The following is a 10,736-nucleotide window of genomic DNA, read 5'->3' as shown; positions in this document are numbered from 1 at the left end:
AGAGTTGGCCGAGTTATGTACGAAGTTGAGGTAGGCATTGACAGGTGGCGACGCCATCGGAATCAGTTACTCAAACAGTTAACTCCAGACTGCCCATCAACAGAAGCAAATGTTCCTCTTGACATCCTGCTAGACACATTCAACTTACCGGCAACCCCACTGCAAGAAAAACCTCAACAACAAGCTGAAACACGTCCTAGACGATGGCCTATCGGAGAACAGCGAGCTACAGTCAAGATGCAGGTTGACCCCAGGAAAGCCCGCTATTAAAAAAGGGGGGAGTGTTGGGGACGATAGATCCCCAAACTCATATTTTTAAATTTTATGTTATCGATCAACTTATCGATTAAATGTTTGAATGGCAGTCAGTCGATGAACCTATCGATTAGATGTGCAAATAGGTCAATTGATGAACTATCGATTAAATGTGCAACTAGGTCAATTGATGAACTGTCGATTAAATGTTAAATAGCGGTCAATTAATGAACTCATTGATTATTGTTTAAAAATTTTCCATGACAATATCGATTGTAAATATTTGTATGAATACGCTTGATTGTGTGCTTGACCTGACTTGTTATCTGCTGTTTGTCTTTAGAATACATTTTCTACACCTTGCCCAGACTTCTTGATCGAGTTAGCAGAGTCGGGGACAGCGAACCAGAATAGCTATCGAGTCTCTGTATCATTGATCCTTCGTTCCGTTCGAGTAAGACGAATCAGTAATAGCAATTCAAGATTAACGAATCATAACAGTGGTTAGGGTTCAATACCAATACATATTATTAGAGCAGTATTAATATCATAGTAGACCATAATTCTACACTGATAAGCCCGACTAGAGAGACGCAACCTATTACTATTAATCCTTATTTCCACTTTAACTTTCTGGATCAATTTTTACTTATGTAAACCCATTGATGATGTCACAGGTATTCAGTGTTTGACAACGCTTCTACCAGTAACACCTTCTAATGTATTTCGTTCCCACCAAGAGAAATCAAAAGACAGAGTCGAGGAGATCGGAAGAGTATATTTGGCGATGACCAATATATCGGAATTCTCTGATCTAATCTGGCTAGCGATTGCGGTTGATGTTGAGCACGGCGTTACCACACGTGATCTGGTGCGGATGCCTGACCGAGCGCCTTCAGCTAGATGAGTCCACTAAAACATATGGTCAGCATTCAATGTCGAAAACTTAGTGCTATTTATTTTGGGGATTTATTTACCGCTACAGATCACTCCCCCCTAGTGGGGCAGTGATGACCCTAAGACGTGGCCAGCCAGAAGTTTAAACCCAACGAGTTTGTCGTTGGTAAACACTCTTCTGATAGCTTACTAAGTGTAGCAGCGTCTGGTCGTCTTTCCTTACTATATGGGACCGAGGTACAACATAGTAAAAAAAGAAAAGTTACAACGAAAATTTCGACTCCTCGTAAACTGCTTCGTTCTTTTCCAGCCGTCCTGGAAAAGAAAAAAGAATATGTAAGTGCATGTCGAAATACACTCGTATGTGCGTAAAAACACAATGTCGGCGAAAAAATGGAAAATAAACTCAAGCACACGTAATAGCGTTAAAAAATAATTGTTTTTTTGTTTGTTTTTTTTAAAATAAAAATATAAACATATAGGCGTAATAAAATTGTTTTGTTTAAAAAAAATTATATATCGTAAAAAGAAAAATCGAGATAATATAAAACGTCGAGTAGTGCTTTACGTGCAGTAGTCGTTTAAATGTTCTGGAAATCTTACTCTTCTTCCAGAACGCGTCGTCTTAGGTTTATTTTCAGATACATTCGGAGTATCGTCTCTAGTGTTGGTTGTCGGTTGGGGAATTATGAGTGTAGGAGTCGTGTTGTTCGATTGTAACGAAGGAAAGTCGACGTGAATAGGATTTCCTTCTAAATACGCTGCTTTTAAGCGATCGATGCTGATGCTATCGTTGGTTCCGTTCTTATCGACTATATAGTACTTAGATTCACGTTGAAGAACTTTGAAGGGTCCTTCGTATGCTGATTCGAATGGTCGTCGATGCGAGTCTCGACGAACGAAAACGTGTGTACTATATCGTAAGTCAGGTTGAACGAAAACATCAGTTGATTGAGGTCGAGTGGAAGCAGGTTTAACTGAACGCATTGCGTTTGTAAGCCTGTTCGTGTAGGAGGTTAGATCCATGTTCATTGAACAGGACGAAGGATCCACGAATTCTCCTGGAAGTCGAAGTGTTGTTCCATAAACGAGTTGAGCCGCAGTGTATCCAATGTCAGCTTTCACTGCATTGCGGATACCTAGTAAGACGAGTGGAAGAGCGTCGGTCCACTGTGAAACGTTTGCAGCTGATAGCGAAGCTTTCAGTTGTCGGTGAAAACGTTCTACCAACCCGTTTGCTTGTGGATGGTAGGCGGTCGTTCGGAAGCGAGTGATTCCTAAAAGTGTGGTCAGACGACGGAAAAGATCAGATTCAAACTGACGTCCGCGGTCTGTAGTGATGGTTGAAGGGCAGCCGAAGTTTGCTACCCATCGTTCGACGAAGGTGCGGGCCACTGTTTCAGCAGTGATGTCCTTGATAGGTACTGCTTCTGGCCATCGAGTGAAACGGTCTGCGCAGGTTAAGAGGTAAGAGTATCCATTTGAATCTGGTAACGGTCCTACCAAATCCAAATGAACATGGTCGAAACGAGCATCGGGAGTTTTAAACGAGCCTAGGGGACATTTATTGTGTCTGATAACCTTAGATTTTTGGCAGCTTAAACAGGAGCGTGCCCACTCCCTCACGTCTTTATTCATACCAGGCCGGCAAAACCGTTCTGCTATGAGCTTGATGGTTGCACGAACACCTGGATGAGAAAGTTTGTGCAATGTGTTGAAGACATTGCGTCGATAATGTTTCGGCACGATTGGGCGATCCCTACCTGTAGATGTGTCACAAAGTAAGGTTTCCTTACTTGTTCCCATCTGTTTGATGCTTAGTTTAAGGGTTGTGGACGATAACTCGTGCTGAAGGTCAGTGTCTTCTTTTTGAAGCTCGGCGAGTTTAAGAAGGTCGATTCCTTGGAAACTGTTCAAGGAAGTTATGCGAGATAAGGCGTCTGCAACTACATTGTTTGCTCCAGAGATGTGTTGAATGTCTGAAGTAAACTGTGAAATGTAGTCCAGTTGTCGAGACTCACGGGGAGAGTACTTGTCAGAAGGAGAGCTTAACGAGAAAGTGAGCGGTTTATGGTCGGTGAAAAGAGTGAATTCACGACCTTCGATGTAGTGTTGGAAATGCCGTACAGCACAATACATAGCTAGGAGTTCCCTACCGAATGTGCTGTACCTCGATTCAGTGTCTAGCAACCGTCTAGAGAAAAATGCTAAGGGTTGCCAGGAGTTGTTAACCCATTGTTGTAAGACTCCTCTGATTGCCGAGTCGGATGCGTCTACTGCGATACTAATGGGTGCTTCGGTGTCCTGATGTGCGAGCATTGTTGCTTTAGCGATCAGTTCCTTAACTGTGGAGAATGCTTTTCGTGCGGTGTCGTCCAAATTAATGGATTTCGCGTTTCCACGAAGTTGGTCGGTAAGAGTTTTCATAAGTAATGCGCATTTCGGTATGAAACGTCTATAGAAACTTACCAGGCCGTTAAACGTGCGTAATTGCTTGACGGTGGTCGGTTCTGGGTAATCCAGAATGGCCGCCACTTTGGTTCTAAGGGGTCGGATACCTTGAGCATCTATTGTGTGTCCCAGAAAGTCTAACGAGTCGGTTCCGAATTGGCATTTCTGAACGTTTACAGTAATGCCATGTTTTTGTAATCGTTGGAAAACAAGATCCAGATGCTTGAGATGTGTTTCTCTGTCCGGACTTGCGATTAGACAGTCGTCAACATACGCGTGTACAAAGTTGAGACCTCGAAAAACGTCGTCTATGAATCTTTGGAATGTTTGAGCAGCGTTCCTCAGACCGAAAGGCATTAGCAAAAATTCATAGAGTCCGAAGGGAGTTATGATAGCTGTTTTCGGTATGTCGCCAGTAGCCATAGGGATTTGGTTATACGCTTTAACCAAGTCGATTTTCGAAAAGACAGTTGTACTTTTCAAGGTAGCTGTCAAATCGTGAATGTGAGGCAACGGGTAACGATCGGGAATGGTTTTCGCGTTCAATCGCCGATAGTCACCAGTTGGTCGCCAATCGTTGCTGTCCTTTTTAGGGACCATGTGCAACGGAGATGCATATGGGCTACTTGACGGTCGTATGATTCCTAAGTCCATCACGTGATCGAATTCGTTTTTCGCTAACCTTAGCTTTTCAGGAGCTAGTCGTCGTGCTTTAGAGAATACAGGTGGCCCTGTAGTCGTGATGTGATGTGTAACATTGCTGGTTACACACGGTAGTTTCGGTTGAGTTTGTTGTATCCCAGGGTACTTATCGAGTAGTGGTTGATAGAGTGGGTCTATCATATGTTTAACTGTGACTGGGGATACTCTGCAACCAGTAAAAGAAGTTACGCAAACGGACAAATCAGTGCTTCCGTCTACTAGCCTCCGTTTGCGCGTGTCGATGATCAGATTGTGGTGTTGTAGAAGGTCCATACCAATGATTGGCATAGAAACATCTGCAACAACGAAAATCCAGTGAATGGGTTTGCGTAAACCCACGTTAAGGTAAACGTACCTTTTGCCATACGTAGCGATCGGTTTTCCGTTTGCCGCCTGTAAGTTTGGAGCCGATTCTTGAAGCCGATCGTTGGGATTCGCTGGGAGAACGCTAACTTCTGCGCCAGTATCGACGAGGTAGCGAACTCTCGTTGTCACATCTGTGACGTATAACAGACGGCTATGTTCGCCGGCTACGGTTGCCGTTAACGCGTGCCGGCTTGGAAGTTTCCCGAATTGTTTTTCGAATCAGTCGGTTTCGTGTTGGGAAAATTGCAGGGTTTTCTGCAATTTCTGGAAAGCTTTCCATACTGGTTATGATACCAGCACCAGTCGGGGTTATCTGTCTCTTGTGGTCTAGAGATAGATCGCTTACGAGAAATGCTTCTACGTGGTGTGCGCGATCTCTTACGGTCGGTACGAAGACTAAGATAACGCGTGAGTGTGTGACATAAGTCGGTTATATCATTCTGAGTCGTGTGAGGCTTTTCTTTGACTGAAAATACCTCGGTAGTAGATTTCGTAATTTCTAGAATGCGGTCGGCAGATACAGCTAGCTCGTCTAAGCCGTTGTTCTGGAACGAGACCAGAACTGCTTGCACCTGTTGGGGAAGTTTTGACAAGAAGAGTTGTTTGAATAGACCTTCGTCGAAAGTTCTTAGGCCTATAACCTCTCTCATCCGTTGCAACATGTCTGTCGCAGAACCGTGTTGAAGGTTGATGTTATTGAAGAGTTGATCTAACCTTTGTCGATCGGTTAGATTTTCGTGTCTATAGGTAACCCTCGTGCTATTGATAGAAGAAACCAGACAAGTAGTGAATAGGTCTTTATTTCGATCTTAGCGCAGTCACAGTGGAGCGTGGGATTATCTGTTCAGACAAACAAAGGCTCCCAACATTCAATATAAGATAATAGGGAATATAACGCTTATACAAAACAAGGAAGTGAATGAATACTCGAACAATACTGTTTTGGCATATACTTGGTTGTTTGGGGTCAACTCTTAACCAACCAACCTAAGCTGTTACATTAGCTTCCCCCTAGAATCGACTTCCGTAGGAACGTCGGTTCGATTAACCTTTCTATCGAAAACACCTTAGTTCTATTTCTCATCCCAAGGGAAAATTATCAACTCGCTCACTGTTTGACTTACAATCAGTGACGACTGACGCTGTCAACGATAGTCCATGGATGTCTCTTCTTTACTAGCTAGTCATCTCATTTTGTAGCATGTGATTTCTTCTACAACTATCGCTGACGGTTTACTGTGTGCTTTCAAGAGAAAGTGTGAGAATGTGGAATAAGAATATCTGAGGAAGTGCCGCGAGCGGGCTACCCAACACCATGTTGGTGAGGTACGATTTTTCCGTGCTCAGACCGGCTATCAGGTGTTTACTCACCTGCCTCTTGAGTCGCCCTCAAGTAAAAAGTAAAGAAGAATCTACTTCAAAGGTAATGGTGAAAATCAAGCAAACCTGAAGAACTGCTCCACTGCCTGCATAAAATAATAAGATACAAAATGGAAATACATAAATGTAATTGATAGTTGTTCGGTTCCATGTAAGTGCTTGGTCTCCAGAACGGATTGGTATTCTGGAAGAGAATAGACATAGTGTAGATATCTTGTGCACGAAAAACCATGAAAACAAAAAAAATACTCTTTTGTAATGCATATATGTAAAAGGGTAAACTTGCTAGAAGTTGGACTCTTTAACAAAATCGATCAAACGCATGACCTTGAGCCTGTGACGACCGCGTTTTACAACTAGGTGCGTAACCAAGGGTGCATCAGAATACTCCACGAAAAGGAAAGGAATATACGGTTAAGAAGCAAAAAAAAATTGTGCAGAGTATGCGGATCAAGTACAGTTGTGTCAAATACCCTTTTCTTGTTTGATTTAGGTATGCATGATATATTGAAGCAATATATCGTCAATTCATCCAAGTAACGAATTGGTTTGCACCTCAGAAGTGTGTAAGTCCTATTACTCATTAGTATTATGAGTGATTAATTGGTGTAAGGAAATATTGAAGTCACTTTCTCCGTGGTCTGATGTGGCTTAACGGCTAAGCACGCGGTCTAGCATTCAGGAGGGCAGAGGTTCGAGCGCGTGTGGAGCCTGCGTTTTTGTTCACCAGGCCCACCTTCAATACGATGTTTGTCGCCCGTAAGTCGCGCACATATGAGAGAAAAAATGACAAGAGGACAGATTGATATATCAAAGTGCCATATTGGAAAAGTATAAGTTCTTTGTTTACATGAATATTATCACTATAGAAAAAAAACTACAAGTTTAGTAAATTTCCATTTTACGTTATATTTAAACTAACGAATATATATATATATATCAGTTATTGACATAAAATGTCTTTTTTATAACGCTAATGTTAAGTTCCAGGACTTTGTATGGGCCACTAATAATAATTGGTTTAACGTTAGCATAGTCGTGATATTCATATTGTCAGTTCAATGTTATAATTACTAAACAGTTCCCTTATAAGTTGTTTAAAATTAGGTATGTGGAATCAATGCGGCTGACATAGTAACCTTACAGTAACGCACTGTACTATATCTCCACGGTTATTGATTCTTAAATGTCAGAAATTAAAAAAAAATCTGAATATTGCCAATAAAGATGGGTTATATGCTCACACTAAAAAGCATGCTGCAGGGAAACTGGTTAAGTCATTACGTAAGTTTCCTAAACATGAAAAAAAATGATGAGAACTTTAATAAGTACTTGACTATGGTTTAATCCAAAATGTTTTGTCTAGAAAACTACTTATTGATGGTAGTATTAATCGTATCAAGCTACTAAACATATCCTCAACCGAAAACTTTTAGAAGTAGTTCATATGGTATATATGTATAGCCAGTCTACGTGAAAAATGTATATAAATATATAAGAAGTACAGCCAACATAGTTAATTAACCAGAAAAAGAAATTATAAAACTCGCCTGGGTTGCTTTTTGAATTCGTTGTATTTGCCAGTGTTAGTTGTATGAGTTTGATTAAAATCCTCAGCCATCGTTTCGGAATACCTAGCTTATGTGTCCAGTATTTTAAAAAAATATTTAACATAACACGTATATATCAAAGGTAAAAGGTCTGGGGAGTTGTCTGTGAGACGGAATGAGGAAAAAAAATTTTCTTTAAGTAGATGCAGGGTGTGATTAGCTGCGTGGTTAGATTTTATTCTGCAGCCGAAACTGTCAGCATCCTTGACAGACTAATTGGATGTGCCCAGCGAACCGTTTTAGTCATTTGTAAAGATTTATTATCTTTACATTTCGATTCCGTAATGGATTTGTCAGTTAAACGATCTAACAACACGTATGGTGGTTCATGATCTAGATAAGCCGGCTTTAGCCTATCAATACTTACTGTGTCGATGTTTCCATGTTTTTCTATCACGAAATATTTAGATTTTCTTGAGACGACTTTGAAAGGACCTTCAAATGGAGGACTGAGTGGTGCTTTTATTTTGTCACATCTTATCCAGACGTGCGTGCAATTGCTTAGGTCTTTAGGTATATATACGGCGCGCGATTGTTCACGAGTATTAATCGGCTTAATTTTAGACATGTGGTCCCGTAGTTGATCTACATAATTTTCTAAATTAAGTTTTTGACTGTTAGTATTAGGGTTAATAAATTCACCTGGTAGTCTCAGAGTTGTTCCGAAAACCAGTTCCGCAGCTGAACACTGTGCGTCAGTTTTGACAGATGTTCGTATTCCCAACATAACTAACGGTAGGAATTCTGTCCACTGATTGGGGTTTGAGTGAGATATAAGGGCGGTTTTTAGCTGACGGTGAAAACGTTCTACCATCCCATTAGCCTGAGGATGATATGCAGTGCAGCGTATCCTATTGGAGCCTAGAAGTTTAGCCAAGTTATTAAATAGTTCGGATTCGAATTGCGCTCCTCTATCCGTCGTTATTGTTATGGGTGTACCAAAAATGGTTACCCAGTTCTGCATGAAAACTTTGGCTACTGTTTTCGCTGTGATGTCCGCTATCGGGATGGCTATAGGGAATCTGGTAAATCGATCTATGCATGTAAACAGATAATTAAAACCGTTTGAACGTGGTAAAGGACCTACCAAGTCGATATGCACATGGGCAAAACGTGCATCTGGTTGCAAGAAAACACCTATGGGTGAATTTGTGTGACGATTAATCTTTGATTGTTGACATGCTGAACACTCTCTAACCCATTTGTGTACATCCTTCTGTAAATTCGGCCATATATATCTGGCATTGATTAGTTTTGTTGAAGCTTTTGCGCCAGGATGAGACAAAGAATGAAAGTTATCATATATCAACTTTCGCATATTTTTGGGAACGAAAGGTCGCGGCATTGCCTTGGTCGTGTCACAATAAATTAGAATACCATCGATAGGTGATGGGAATTGTTTTAAATTAAGACTTGAATTGTTTGTTTTAAGTAGGTTTTGTAATTCTAGGTCCTTCTCTTGTTCGTGTCTCAACGTTTCGAAGTTTACTGTAGACTGCTGTAGCACGTTCATTTCTAGTCTGGATAAAGCATCTGCCGCCTGATTGTCCTGACCTTTGACATGTCGGATATCGCTTGTGAACTGTGATATATAGTCAAGGTGTCGGACTTCTCGAGGTGAGTATTTATCGGCTCTCGCTTTTAATGCATTCGTTAATGGTTTGTGATCCGTAAAGACTATAAATTCCCTACCTTCTAACATGTGTCGGAAGTGTTTAATGGTCAGGTAGATTGCAAGAAGTTCTCGCCCGAAGGTAGAATACCTTGTTTCGGCTGGAGCGAGTCTTTTCGAGAAGAAAGCAATTGGTTTCCAGGCGTTTTTAATCAGTTGGTTAAGGGTACCGCCTACTGCTTTATCTGAAGCATCCACCATCAAAGCAAGTGGGGAAAGAGAATTCGGATATATCAACGTAGTTGCTTGAGCCAGTTTATCTTTAAGCTGTTTAATAGCTTCGATGGCGTCAGAAAACAGTTTGAATTCTTTTGGTTTTCCTTTAAGTGAATCTGTCAAAGGTTGCATTAATTGTGCACAACCTGGTATGAATCTGCGATAAAAGTTAATTAGACCTAGAAAACTTCTCAGTTGTGTTAGAGAACTAGGTATGGGGTATTGTTTGATAGTATCCACTTCTTTTTGATAGGTTTAATCCCTTCCGGGCTTATTGTGTGACCGAGAAATTCTAAAGTTTGAACACCGAAAACACACTTACTTTGATGTATGTTTATTCCATGTTCATCTAGTCTTTTCAACACTGCTTGTACATGCTGTTCGTGTGATTGCAAATCGGGGCTGGCAATTAACAAGTCGTCTATATACCCCTGCGCAAATGGCATATCTCGAAGTAGGTTATCTATGAATCTTTGAAATGTCTGTGCCGCATTTCTCAGGCCGAATGGCATGCGTACAAACTCGAATAAGCCAAAGGGTGTAGTAATAGCTGTCTTGGGAATATCTTCATCAGCCACCGGGATATTGTGATATGCCCTGACTAAATCAATTTTAGTGAATATGTTCATACCCTGTAAACCGTTTGTGAAATCTTGGATATGAGGTATTGAGTACCTATCTGGTACGGTTTGACGGTTTAGGGCTCTGTAATCCCCGCACGGTCGCCAGTCACCTTCATTCTTCTTTGGGACCATATGCAAAGGGGATGCCCATTGACTATCAGAGGGACGGATAATACCCAATTGTAGCATATAATCAAACTCGGCCCTAGCGATTTTGAGCTTACCTGGTGCTAGTCTCCTGGGTTTTGCAAAAACCGGTGCACCTTCGGTTTTGATAGTGTGACTTACTTTTAGTTTGTCGTTAGAAGGCTGTGGGTTTGGTTTAGTTAAGTTTGGAAATTCCGCGAGTATATCTTGGAATTTCGCTGTTGTTACTGGGGGAGTTTGAATCAAGTTAAGAGAGCTGATGTGACTTTCTTTGCCTTTTGTGTAATACGAAGTTTCTTTTAGTGTTAATCGCCGTTTCTTGGTGTCAACTAGAAATTCGTATCTCTCTAGAAAGTCCATCCCCAGTATTGCCAGATCGGCTACCGTGAAAACCCAAGGGAATTGCCTCCTGAACCC

The sequence above is a fragment of the Schistosoma haematobium genome, chromosome 2, assembly GCF_000699445.3.
Source record: "Schistosoma haematobium chromosome 2, whole genome shotgun sequence".
Lineage (NCBI taxonomy): Eukaryota > Metazoa > Platyhelminthes > Trematoda > Strigeidida > Schistosomatidae > Schistosoma > Schistosoma haematobium.
Note: the sequence above shows the minus strand (reverse complement) of the source record.